The sequence below is a fragment of the Manis pentadactyla genome, chromosome Y (assembly GCF_030020395.1).
Source record: "Manis pentadactyla isolate mManPen7 chromosome Y, mManPen7.hap1, whole genome shotgun sequence".
NCBI lineage: Eukaryota > Metazoa > Chordata > Mammalia > Pholidota > Manidae > Manis > Manis pentadactyla.
Genome location: NC_080039.1, coordinates 28,180,247 through 28,194,749, shown reverse-complemented (window position 1 = coordinate 28,194,749; position 14,503 = coordinate 28,180,247). Strand labels below are relative to the sequence as shown.

Genomic DNA, 14,503 nt, shown 5'->3' with positions numbered 1-14,503 from the left:
TGCATCTACCTACCACTGTGGTATTTTATTTAAAATATATTATAATAATAAAAGAGAAATGTGGGATTCACATGTAAATCAAGTATAAAAATCAAACGAATAATCATATCTGACTTGATTGTTTATAGTTCATGATGCGTAATCAAAACTGAAAGTTTCTGTGATATGACTGCTCTTGCACTGTTCACCATGTAAGAACTTACTATGTAAGAACTTGTTCGTTATGCTTCAGAAGATTGGAGACTGTTGAGAATTAGGCTTGGGGTTGATTAATAATTGTGCATTGAGTCCCCTATACAGAATTTTATTGTTGTTAACAACCATTTGATCAATAAATATGAGAGATGCCCTCTGAAAAAAAAAATTTGTATCCTGCAACTTTGCCGAATTCAGATATTAGTTCTAGTGATTTGGAGTGGAGTCTTTAGGGTTTTTTATGTACAATATCATGTCATCTGCAAACAGGGACAGTTTAACTTCTTCCTTACCTACCTGGATGCCTTTTATTTCTTTGTGTTATCTGATTGCCATGGCTAGGACCTCCAATACTATGTAGAATAACACTAGGGAGAGTGGGCATCCTTGTCTTGTTCCCTATATTAGAGGAAAAACTTTCAGCTTTTCACTTTTAAGTATCATGTTGGCTGTGGGTTTGTTGTATATGGCCTTTATTATGTTGAGGTACTTGCCCTCTATATCCGTTTTATTGAGAGTTTTTATCATGAATGGGTGTTGAACTTTGTCATATGCTTTTTCAGCATCTATGGAGATGATCATGTGATTTCTGTCCTTTTTATTGATGTGGTGGATGATGTTGATGGATTTTCCAATGTTGTACCATCCTTGCATTCCTGGAGTGAATCCAGCTTGGTCATTGTGTATGACCTTTTTGATGTATATTTGAATCTACAGTTTGCTAATATTTTGTTGAATACTTTTGTATCTCTGTTCATCAGGGATATTGGTCTGTAATTTTCTTTTTTTTTGTGGTGTCTTTCCCTGGTTTTGCTATTAGAGTGATGCTGGCTTCATAGAATGAGTTTGGAAGTATTCACTCCTGTTCTACTTTTTGGAAGCATGCTTTGGGTATTAGGTCTTCTTGAAATGTCTGGTAAAATTCAGTGGTAAAGCCATCTGGTCCGGGGGTTTTGTTCTTGGGTAGTTTTTTGATTACTGATTCAATTTGATTGCTGGTAATTGGTTGTTCAGATTTTCTGTTTCTTCCTGGGTCACTCTTGGAAAGTTGTATTTTTCTAGAAAGTTGTCCATTTCTTCTAGGTTCCTCAATTTGTTAGCATGTAACTTTTCATAGTATTTTCTCATAATTCTTTGTATTTCAGTGGTGTCCATAGTGATTTTTCCTTTCTCATTTATGATTCTGTTTATGTGTGTAGACTCTCTATTTCTCTTGTTAAATTTGGCTATGGGTTTATCTATTTTGTTGTTTTCTCAATGAACCAGCTCTTGGTTTTATTAATTCTTTCTGTTGTTGTGTTATTCTCAATTTTATTTCTTCTGTGATCTTTATTATGTCCTTTCTTCTACTACTGACTTTGGGCCCCATTTTTTCTTTTTCCAGTTTCATTAATTGTGAATTTAAACTGTTCACTTGGGATTGTTGTTCCTTCTTTAAATAGGCCCAAATTGCTATATACTTTCCTCTTAGAACTGCCTTCACTTCATCCCACAGAAGGTGGGGTGTTGAGCTGTTGTCTTCATTTGTCTCAATTTAGTGCTTGATCTCTGTTTTAATTTGGTCATTGATTCATTGATTATTTAGGAGCATGTTGTTAAGCCTCCATGTGTTTGTGAGCCCTTTTGTTTTCTTGGTACAGTATATTTCTAGTTTCATACCTTTGTGATTTGAGAGGTTGATTGGTACAATTTCTGTGTTTTTGAGTTTGCTGAGGCTCTTTTTGTGGCCAAGTATGTTATCTGTTCTGGAAAATGTTCCATGTCCACTTGAGAAGAATGTGTATCCTGTTGCTTTTGGGTGGAGTGTTCTGTAGATGTCTGTTAGGTCCATCTGTTCTAATACATTGTTCAGTGCCTCTGTGTCCTTATTTATTTTCTGTCTTGTTGATCTGTCCTTTGTAGTGACTGGTGTGTTGAAGTCTCCTAAAATGAATGCATTGCATCCTATTTTCCCCTTTAATTATGTTAGTATCTGTTGCACATATTTGGGTGCTCCTATGTTGGGTGCATTGTTGCAGTCAGGGACCACGAAAATGAGAAACTGAGTCAGAATGACATTTAATGCAGAGGGCTTTGACCTCCTCTCAAGACTAAGCACCACATCAGTGCTCCCCTGCAGTTTTATTAAGTTACAGCAAGCAAAAAGACAGGATTATAGGATTAGTTTTATCAGCAAGCGAAGTAATCCTGTTCAAGTTTCCCTTATGTCTCCTCAAGTCATACTGCCACATGAGTGTCAAGCTGTGTTCCTTATCTGAGTTTGCCCCAGAAAGGATCACAAGAACTGTTTGCAGTTGTCACAGCACTCATGACTCACACCAGGTTCCAAGATCCAGCACCTATTATTCTTTTCTCTTAGATTCGTTTTGGCTATAAATTAAGCATAAGCAGGAACTAAATTAGAGTGAGTTTAACTGCTGGTGTATCTACAGTGCATTGCTATTTATAATGGCTCTATCCTCTTGTTGGACTGATCCCTTTATTATTAGATAATGTCCTTCTTTGTCTCTTGGCACTTTGTTTTGAAGTCTATTTTATGTGATACAAGTATTGTAATTCCTGCTTTTTTCTCCGTATTGTTTGCTTGTTTGCATGAAATATCTTTTTCCAGCCCTTCACTTTTAGTCTGTGTATGTCTTTGGGTTTGAAGTGAGTCTCTTGTAGGCAGCATATAGATGGGTCTTGCTTTTTTATCCATTCAGTGACTCTTTGTCTTTTGATTGGTGCATTCAACCCATTAACATTTAAGGGGATTATCGATAGATACATAGTTATTGCCATTGCAGGCTTTGGATTCATGGTTACCAAAGGTTCAAGGACAGCTTCTTTACTATCTAACCATATAACTTAACTCACTTATTATGCTATTATTAACACAATCTGAAGATTCTTTTTTCTCTCTCTTCTTTTTCTTTCTCCTCCACCCTCTATATGTTAGGTGTCATATTCTGTACTCTTCGTGTATCCTTTGACTGACTTTGAGGGTAGCTGATTTAATTTTGCATTTAGCTAGTAATTGGCCTACTTCCTTAACTGGTTTTATTTTTTATGGAAACAGCTATTTAGCCTTTGGAGCACTTCCACCTAGAGCAATCCCTTGAAAATACACTGTAGAGATGGTTTGTGGGAGGTGAATTACCTCAAATTTTGCTTATCTGGGAATTGTTTAATCCCTCCTTCAAATTTAAGTGGTAACCTTGCCGGGTACAGTAATCTTGGTTCTAGGCCCTTCTATTTCATTGCATTGAATACATCATGCCACTCCCTTCTGGCCTATAAGGTTTCTCCTGAGAAGTCTGATAGCCTGATGGGTTTTCCTTTGTAGATGATCTTTTTCTCTCTCTGGCTGCCTTTAGTACTCTGTCCTTGTCCTTGATCTTTGCCATTTTAATTATTATATGTCTTGGTGTTGTCTTCCTTGGGTCTCTTGTGTTGGGAGATATGTGCACCTCCATGGCCTGAGACAGTATCTCCTTCCCAAGATTGGGCAAATTTTCAGCAATTCTTTCTTCAAAGACACTTTCTATCCCTTTTTCTGTCTCTTCTTCTTCTGGTACCCCTATAATGTGAATATTGTTCTGTTTGGATTGGTCACATAGTTCTCTTAAAATTCTTTCATTCCTAGGGATCCTTTTTTCTCTCTCCGCCTCAGCTTCTTTGTATTCCTGATCTCTCATTACTATTTCATTTACTGTCTCCTCAACCTCATCTAATTTGCTTTTAAATATGTCTATTTTATGTTTCATCTACTGTATTTTTAAGGTGTTTATCTCCCTCCTGAATTCATCCCTTAGCTCTTGAATATTTTCCTGTAGCTTCATTAGCATACTTACGCCTTTTATTTTGAATTCTTTTTCAGGAAGATTGGTCATTTTAGTCTCACTGAGCCCTATTTCTGTTTTTTCAGGTATTTTGAATTAGCAAGGTTATTCTGTCTTTTCATAATCATATTGGTTTAGTGAGAAATACTAGGTTTGTTTAGGCAGCACCCTCTAGCGCCCAGAAGCTCTGCGTTTTGGAATTGCTCAGTACCTGCAGCGATGGCATTGGTTGCAGCTGAGTGGTGCCAGTGTCTGCCCTAAAAAGCATGCCCTTTCCTGCTTCCCAGCCACAGTTCCTGCCTCCTCTGTCAGGGCCACTGAACTACTGTCAGGGAGCAGCCTCTGCATTAAGGCCCTAAGGTGCCATAAGCAGGGCTGCCCTCCGGCTGGCCTGGAGTGATGGCCAGGGTCACAGGCAAACAGCATGGGTGTCTGTCAGGAGGGCAAAGCCCTTTCCTGCTTTCTGGCCACAGTGCCTGCCTCTGCTGTCAGGACCTCTGAGCCACATGCAGGGGGCAGCCTCGGTGTTACGCTGTGTAGTTGCTGTAGGCTGGCTGCCTTCCAGCTCCGTCAGGAGTGATGACAGGGGCAGTGGGTTTTTGCACAGTTGCTGGCATGGAGGAAGAAGCGGCAGGCTGCTTGATCGCGGTGAGGGGCCTCAGGGCTGCCCCTCATGGGAGCAGGGGAATGTTGTGGTGTACCTGAAGCTATTGAAAGTTCCCAACCTGCTGGGCTGAGTGTGCCGGGACGATTTTGTCCACTTGTTCCTTCTCCTGAATCCTTGCCCTCTAAGGAGCCCTGTCACTGTTGGGAAGTCTTTCAAAGCACTCGCCATTCTTTTGTCCCAGGGCAGCCAGTTGTGGGAACCTGTCTTCAGTCGTAGTCTCTGACTTCGGTTTTCAGCCCCTCTAATTTCTAGAGCGCTATGTAGTGTTGGTTTGTGCTCGCACAGTAGATTTCTAGGGCTGGATCTTTAGTAGTCCTGGGCTTCTACTCTCTCACTGCACTGATTCTCTTCCTACCACTGGTGAGCTGGGGTGGGGGTAGTGCTCAGGTCCTCCTGGGTCACAGTTTTATTTTTCTGCCCTTTTCCGTGAGATATTCTCTTTTCACAGATGTAGACTGGCTGGTGCAATCTTATTTCTGGTGACTCTTTTAGGAATAGTTGTATTTGCTGTATTTTCATATTATATGTGGTTTGGGAAGGAGATTTCTGCCTCACATCCCACGCCACCATCTTTTTCCCTTCTCCATATGTCTGTACTTTATATAAACTTGAAGACTGCTGTCATGTTCCCTTAAGTCTTTTTTTTTCATGTGAAACATTTCTAGTTACTCTAGCTATTCTTCAAATGATACAGTGCCCATGTCTTTCACCCATGCTGTTGTTCTTTCATCCAATCTTGAAGTGCTATAACTGGAATTAAACTCAGTATTACACGTGTGTTCTAACTAGCACAAAGTATAGTGGCGCACTCAGCCCAGCGGGTTGGGAACTCTTAAGAGCTTTAGGTTCTCCTATCCCCTGGCTGGCAATGCAGCCCCGAGTTCTCCCCACCACGATAAGCAGCCTGCTGCTGCTTCTCCCACACTGTCACCTGTGCGCAAACCCACATTTCTTATTACAGTTGAAGATTACATAAGCATTTTAAGCAACTGCCTCATTTCAGTTGATAAGACAGTAGTAGGTCTTTTTGTATTGTTGCCAAAGTCAGTTTAGCTCTTGAAGCAGCTAAGGGACTGAGGTTGCTACTCCTTCATCTGTAGGCCTCAGGGACCATATGATTTCTTCTTCCCATTTCTCTTTGTCTTTTTGTTCCACTCCACTGCTCTTTGACCCTAATCAATGATCTTCTTACAAAATTTAGTGGCTTTTACAGTCTCCATACTGTGCAACAGTGAACACAGCAAGGAGCTGACACTTGTTTCTTCTTGAATCTTTTTTTATTTGGCTTCCAGGGTTTAACTCTTCTGGGTTTCCTCTTACTTTTCCAGTTGATGCTCCTCAGTCCTCTTTGTGGGTCACTATTCATCTGCCTTTCCCTCAACTATCTATTGCACTTTAGGTTTTATCTTTGGTTTTCCCTCAATTTTGGTTGTGCTTTTTTAGTTTTTTTCTGTATCCAATGTATCTTTAGCAAGCAAATCATGTTTAAAATGGCAGGTCTAGATGAGCTCATCTAGGGATCAAGGAGTACAGAACCATTCCCCATGAATCAACATTTAGAGGTCAGCTAGAGGAGGACTCAGCAAGAAAACAGAAGGAGCAGCTAGATATGTAGGAGTGTTTCAAGAAGGAGCTTTAGCAGGGTTGACTGTTCCTGAGAGGTCAAGTGAGATGAGAACAGAGAAGTGACCACTGAATTTTGCAGCATAGAGGCTCTTGGTGATCTTAGTAAGGATGGTTTTGTGGAGTGTTGAGGGCAAAAGCCAGATTATAGTAAGTTGAAGAGTTAAAAGGAGGTAGATAAGCAGAGATAGTGTGCAGATGATGATTTTAAGAAATGGAGCAGTACCTAGAATATTACAGGATCATTGGTGGCTTTTAGGATCAAGGAATATAATGTATGAGGAAGTGATTTGGAGATTACAACTTGCTACATATGTGCAAGGATAAATCCAGAAAGAAGATGACTGAGGACATAACTATGGAGAACATCCTCAATCAACAGGTTGCTGTCCTTCAGTGCTGGGATTCCAAGAAGCATCAGTGGGTTCCCTGACATAAAAGTGTTTCACAAAATACGATTGTGTGAGTCAAATGTATCCAGACAGGCTTGCCTTAAATACTTATTTTAGGACCCCACCTCAGGCCCACCAAATCAGAATTTCAAGAGATGATGCCAAGAATTTTATTTTTTACCAAGTGACTCTAACTCTGTCACCTAAGATAACTCATTCAAAGTACAGTTTAAGAACCACTGGTTTATTGGATGAAACTGAACATGTTAACAACAGGTTGAAGAATAGGAAGGCATTTGTTAATTTTGTTTTATAAGTTTGTACTGCTAGATAAGAAAAACTGAGCATGGAAAAAATAGTACAAATTCATAAACATGAGAAAAGTAATCTTAAAGTCATTCAGTTTATTGTTTTAGAAATGTTTTTTAATGATGGATTTTACCATGATTTATAGAACCATTTCTCTTGTGGAAAGTTTGGGTTATTTTCACTTGTTTGTATTATGGATAATGCCTTTGGAAGAGAGGCAGTGCACAGTATAGTGATAAGATTGTGTGTGTGTTCTGTAACCACACTGTCTGGGTTTCAATCCCAGCTCTTAGCACTTGGTAGCTGTGTAATTTTGGGCAAATTGTTTAGGTTACCCATACTTCAGTTTCTTCATATTAATGTGAGTATCATAAAGTACATAATTTCATTGAGTTAAGAATTAAATGAGTTAAAAATTTTGAAGTGCTTACTGTGGTGCCTAGCACACAGTAAGCACTTAATAAATATGGACTGTTACTGGTAATAGGTATCTTTGCGAACCTAGAGTCTAACTTCCATTTAACTGTTAACCTAGGATTAATTTATCAGGAGGGGATTACTGTATGAAGGAATGAAGACATTGTTATGTCCCTTTGCTATCTATGGTCAATACTTTTCAAAGGGTGATATTAGTCTGAGGTGTACAATTTATAAAGGCAGCCTATTAATGAAATGTACGTGTGTGTATCATATATGCATTACATTATACACACAAAAGTATATATGTATATATATATATATGTATATATACACACATATGTATATATGCATATTTGGTATGTTTATGTATGTATGCAATCAGTGTGGTTTAGATCAGAAATTTGTACAAGACTATGTGACCTTGTTAAGCCCATTATTAAGTCTGTGATGTTAATGTTATAGTGCCTTGAGCAATACTGTCTCCAGACAGTTGTTGGTAAATGATAGTAAGTTAGTTTTGAAAGATCATGTCAAAGAAATATTCTAAGTCTTGTGTGTCTGTTTTCCTTTTAATAGATTGAAGTCATGGCCATTCTTTTTGCTGTTGTTGCCAGGGGAACCACTATCCTTGCCAAACATGCGTGGTGTGGAGGAAACTTCCTGGAGGTGACAGAGCAGATTCTGACTAAGATAGCTTCTGAAAATAACAAACTAACGTACTCATATGGCAAGTGAGTTCTGTTCTGCATGGGTAGATGGTGAGAAAAGTGAATTGTACTATAACCAGAATGGTAGAACACTAGAAAACAATCTTCCTGGTAAAGATAACTTGAATAATTTGACAAAATGGTAACTTTTACCAGCATGGAAAATGTCTGGTTCTATTATAAATTTAACTTGAAATTATTTTATTCTATCATAGAAGTTATACTAATAAAGATACGGGAATGTTAGATGTAAAAATGACTGCTACAGAGCTCTAGGATATGTGAAACTTGATACAGGCAAGATAAATAATATTTCTTCACTCTTTTGTTATTTATTGAGTCTTTGACTATTGCCAGGCACATTTCTTGGTGCTGAGGATGCCATAAGAAATTACACAGTATTTGCCCTCACAAAGGTTATATAGTTTAATGAAGGAGCAGTCAAATCCATAGATAATTATAGCAGGAGGTAGTAGACCAGGGGGATGGCATTCTAGGTAGAAAACAGCTGGTAGTGAAGTATGGAGGCATGAGATCATAGGGCATAGTTTAGGAACTGCAGGTGGTTCTCTGTGACTGGTACAGAACATGATGACAATAAAGCTACAGAGACAAGTGGAGAGAAGTCATGTTGGGCCTCATAGGCCATGCTAAGAAATTGGACTTTACCCTGTGGACAGTGGGAAGGCATTGAAGGTTTTCAGCCAGGGTGTTATATGATCAGGTTTTGCTTTAGAAAGATCACCCTGGTGACTGGTTGGAAAATGGAACAGAAAGGGCACAGATGGAGAATCTTAGTAATCAGATAAAAAGTGACTCAACCTTTCTCATCAATACTTAAGAAATTTCTGTTATTTAACCCATGCTTGTTTCCTTGGTTCTTATCTCAGAAAGAGGCCCTTACTGCTTTCTAGGGACTAACTCCTTGTAATTTTAGTATCTAGCGTAAGTTACGCTAACAGAGAGACCCTAAAATACAACGTTATCTTAAATGAGGTATCCCAGAGATGCGTACTTTGGGGTTAGCGGGGATGACTCTGCTATCTTCCAGCTCTGACCAATGCAACCCCATCACCTTTTAGTGCTTCTCAGTGCCCATTACATTATACACACAAAAAAGTGTGTATATATATATATACACACTTTTTTGTGTGTATATATATATAAATATATACATATTTGTTTAAGCAAAACCCAGTAGTAGCCTCACAATTAATTATTCAGAAGCTACATGTTTACATTTTATTCTCTGCATAGTTACACAGGTAATCTGACTGGAAGGGAGGGTGGAATTGTCCTTCATAGCTGCGTAGCCATATTCTCAGCTAAAACTTTGTTACTCTGCAAGAAGTTACGGGGTATCAGGAGACAGCTTTTAATCTTCCAGTGTACTTTTCTGGTTCACCCAGATACCTGGGTGTACTGTTTTTCTGAAACATAGGACATACCTCCTTTCTGTAGAAGGTGATCCCAAAGATTCATCTGGTCACTGTGTCCAGCTCCAGGTTCACAGAGTCTGGGTTCTTCAACAGGTGCCTGGGCTCGTTTCTGTGGCACACTGACCATAAACCTAAAGACAAATCGTAGGTTCCCCCTGTTCTCCAAGCCCAATCCAGTAGCTACTGGAATAAGAACATCATCATCACCATGGAGGTTATAAACTCCTACTTAGAAAAGGGAAGAATGAGAAGGACATAGAAGTCACTGCTTCCTAGCAGCGTTCAAATAACTACCTCACAGCAATTTCAAAGATTCCGTGTTCTGATATTGGAGTGGTTAGTAGGTCTGCTTTATTGGAGGACCTCTTTCATCTTTTCCCCCTGATTCCTGACTTTGTTTTCCAGGAGGATATTCTTGGTCCATTATCCTCTCGGGGCACATCCAGAGTGGGAGTTAGAGAATATGTCATCTTTCAGAACTGTACAGGTTTTGTGGTCTGTTGGTTTGTGATGTAGTTTAGGGGCCCAGAGGTTGCCTTAGGGGTTAAATAAAAAGTCCAATCTCAGTTTTCACCATTTTGGTTGCTCCTGACCTTTTATCCTTATCTCTGTGGGACTTCCTGCCATTCCCTGACCTAGCTGTGTTATTTTGATCTTTGGTATAGCTTTTTCATGCTTTTGCATCTTGGAATGTGTTTTCTTTCCTAAGCCTCCTGGTAAATTTTTTCTCATTTTACAGGTCCCAAATGAAATACTTTCTTATTATCACTTTAATCCTTCTTAAAGGACCGTTCTGATCATGTCCTCCCATAAGCAGGTACTCCCAAACCTTGGGGTAAATAAAGTTCTTCAACATGACCTGGAAGAGTCTTCAGGATCTGCCTCTGTTCCCTTCTCTGGCCCCAACTCTTGCTCCTTTAGGCCTCAATTTTGTGCTCCAGCCATACATAGCGATTTGCCTTTCAGTGCTGGGTTCTTTCTCTATAACTGGTCTTTGCAATAGCTGTTACCTTTTACTAGAATATATTTGTCTTACTTACTTTTTAAAAACTTGACTGTCTTCCTGAGCTTAGATGTTTCCTCTTCTAGAAACCCTGAACTCAAATACTGGGCCAGGTGCATCCTTTTTGTATCTCCATAGCATACTGTGTTTATTCGTATTGTAGCACTTACCACTTTGTACTAGAATTGCAGTCTATCTTTATTTTTTGTCTCTTTTTCCTGACTATAGGCTCCTTGACGGCAGGGACCATTACCTCATTGCTTTTGGTGTCTTTGCACCACGTTACTCCCAGAAAGGATAAAAACACTTTTGTGGGGAACAAGATGACTTCCATTTTGGACATGTGTTTAAGTTGTCTGTGGTATGCCCAGTTGGATATGGTAGTAGACAGTAGCATATGCAGGCCTGGAGCTCAGGAGTAGTCAGTCTCCTGTGCTGCACTAGTCTCCTGTCTGGTCTTCCTTTCAGTCTGATATAGATTTGAGAATTATCATTGTAATAGTGGTAGCTGAAAACAAACAATAAAACATGAGCAAGGATGTTTTTGTTAGGAAACAAAGCAGGAAGTGTTAGGAAGTCCGGAGGGATGGAGGACACTGGAAAAGATCAAGAAAGAGGGAGACTACTGCATAAACCAGGGAAGCCTGGTATAAAGAATCTAGTGGAGAGAAAAACATTTTCCCAAAGAAAGAAGCAGTGAACTCTATATGTTTCAGAGAGAGCCACGGGACACTGCAGTGTGGAAGTCACTGGTGGAAATGATGTAAACAGTTTCAGAGTAATGAGGGAAGACATTTTTTCTTAGTTCCTGTACTTCCTTGAAATTCTTGGCAAGCTTCTATGTAAACATTAATAACATAATTCAACAAGTACTCCTGTCTAGCCACTTGCCCAAGGTAGCAATCTGGAAAGCAAACTTGAGTTACCTCTCTGCATCTTCCAACAGCCAATCACCAAGTTAAGTTCTGTTTCTTCTCTCTCTTCTTTATTTGTCTTAACCATTTCTTACCTGCAGTGCTGCAGTAGTCTCCTGTCTGGTCTTCCTTTCAGTCAGTTCTCCACATTCTTGCCAAAGTATTCTTTTATATGGCAAATCTGATCACACTCGCCTCAGGCTGAAACCTTTTGATGCTTTTTCACTAGTTAGGATAATGCATAGTGAGGTTTTATAGTCTTGTGTAACCTGGTATTTGCTTACCTCTCTAGTGTCACAGGCAATTACTTTTTTCATAAAAGCTCTATACTCTATTAATGACACTAGTTTTACTTTCTAAACCCATTATGTGTACTTTTATCTACAGCCCCTTGTGCTGATTGGTCTCTCACTCTTAAACAGTCTTCTTTTGCTTTTCACCTTGCTATCTCTTACTGATTCTTCAGGGCTCAGCTCAGACAAAACTTGCTCCAGGATGTCTTCCTGGTTACCCTTAACGCTGTTAGGTGCCTCCTATATGTTCACACAGCTCCATGTACTGTCTTTTTAACTCCTCATCATCCTCATTACCATGCTTCTTTGTAATCCCTTCACTGTGATCTCTGTGAAGACAGAGACTGATGGTTTTGCATATTTTGTATCCCCAGATGCAGCCCAGTAACTGGCTCAAAGTAGATATCAAACAAATGTTATTGAGTATTTGGTAGAAAAAGTCTTTGTTTTGAGATTTTAGAAGAAGGCAAGGAAGACTTTATGGCCCATTGGAGATTAATTTTAATTATATGTCCCTTCTGAAATGTCATCTCTTGTTCAGGTCTTCAGAGTCCAAATTACACACTTTCAGCTACCATTTTAATGGGTGATGTGCTATGTACCTAGGGTAGAGACCATTTAATTTCTTACTTATTCCTGTCAGTTTGACTTGAGGGAAACAGGTATATAGGAGAGGGAAAGATAATAGATGATATCTGTAAATAATATGGTCACCTTGACAGTCCTAAATTTGCTTACAGTATAAAAGATAGAAGTGAAAGAGATATTGCTTATAACCACAATAAGTTTTATGTCTTTTATTCTACAGTTATTAATTTCAGTACATCTGCCAAGACAGGACTGTATATCTTTGTATCACTGATGATGTAAGTAATTTGAAGACATATTGCTGTTCAACTGTATGAAATGTTAATAGAGTCAGTTTCCTAATTATCTATGTCAGTGGTGGATAAAGCTGATGTGAATGTAACTGTCCCCAGCTGGAAATCTTTTTCTGTACTTTGCATTTATCATGTATATCAGCAGATGACAAGAAAAGTTGATAACCTGTTTATATGCAAATCAACTCAGTTTTGGTAGAATTTTAGCTTAACCTCTTGTGACTTGCACATTTATCCTTTCATGTAGTAAGAAATGGTGTTCATAATTATGACCCTTTGGTATCAAATCATTTCTAAATTTGTCTGAAATATTAAATACATTATTTCCTACTCTAATTAATAATGTTTAGTAGATTTTGGGAAATCAAAGTCACAATACATCATCAGCTTTATAATTCTGTGACATTGCTTGGTTATGTTTTGAATGTTTGTAGGTTCCAGATCCAAAATGCTCAAAAACTTAACAGCACCATCATGGTCTTTTCTCTTTGGTATCATTAGTGTCGGCTTCCTCCTAGACACATTTCCCTTATGGTTGCATGGAGCTTCATGCTTATTTATTCATGTCCAGAGAAGAGGGACTATGTCTTCCTGAGTCTCTTATTGTAGGAATGAGGAATATTCTCCAAGTGTACACTCCTGCCTTCAGTATGGACTTCCTTTCATGTCTCCATGGCTGGGAATAGGTTACATATTTCTTTCTTAATTGACCATTGACAGGAGTCATGGGATTCGCATGATTTCCATAGGTCAGGGTTCTTAGACCCCTTGTTTTGTCATAGACCCCTTTGATACTCATAGGCCCCTCACAGAATGTCTTAAAATGTTTGCAATAAAACACATGCTTATAATCTTACTACACTGATGGTCAATGACTGCAATGGGGTATGGGGGGCATTTGATAATTAAGATGAATGTAGCAACCACATTGTTTTTCATGTGAAAACTTCATAAGAGTGTATTTCAATTATACCTTAATTTAAAAAAAGCACATGCTTATCAGTGAATCCAATTATATTGAAGTCAAAGTATTCTAAAAATCGATACGGTAATGTGTATGCTTCTTTATGAATTCATTAAATAAGATCTAATCATGAGTCTAGTAACTAATAATTTTGAAGTGGTAATGAGTATAAATGATATTTCAAGATGTCTAAAGCTGATAGTGTATGAAAAAAGATTTCTGTTGGTGACAGAATATCATAGGTACTGTGTAATACTACTCTGATTTTTTACCTACATTCACAATTGAAATTTAAAGATGGTGAAAATAACAGTGCAATTTTTTTTTCTATATAAGTATATGGGCCCCATTAATTTGGACCATTGACCCCAGTTCAATATCCCTTGGCTTAGACTAATCATCTTGGGTGAAACAGAGATGAGTGTCAGTCACAGTGATCATCTCAATGATTTTTATCCCTGGATTCAATTATTTTAAAAATCCAGCCATATCTGAAATAACTGATATAAAAATTAGTGTAGATGAGAAATATCACTAAATTAGGGATGGTAGATTAGTCTTACATTTTTTGAGCTATTGTTTGATTGATACGCACACATACTTATTTTTGAATGACTGGGAGTAGACAAGAGTACATCACTTGTCCTTTTAAAATGTACCAACACTTTATGACAGTAGGGTTACCTTAATGTGTGAAAGACTATTATTACTGATTTATTAATCATCTTGTGCTAGGCCTTCTAATAATAGATCCTGTGAAAGATATGGAGGAAGTAAAATCCAATTCTATCTCTCAGGAAGCTAACCTAGGTGCTGTTATCTTCAGGTGGCAATAACCAAACATATTTGGAGTGGACACTCAGCTCTTTCATTTA

The 14,503-nt window shown here is 38.5% G+C and overlaps 1 pseudogene; it reads left to right on the top strand.

Annotated features, from left to right (window-relative positions):
• The window catches only part of LOC130682109 (vesicle-associated membrane protein 7-like), a 39,170-nt pseudogene that overhangs the window by 12,223 nt on the left and 12,444 nt on the right, over positions 1 to 14,503 (top strand).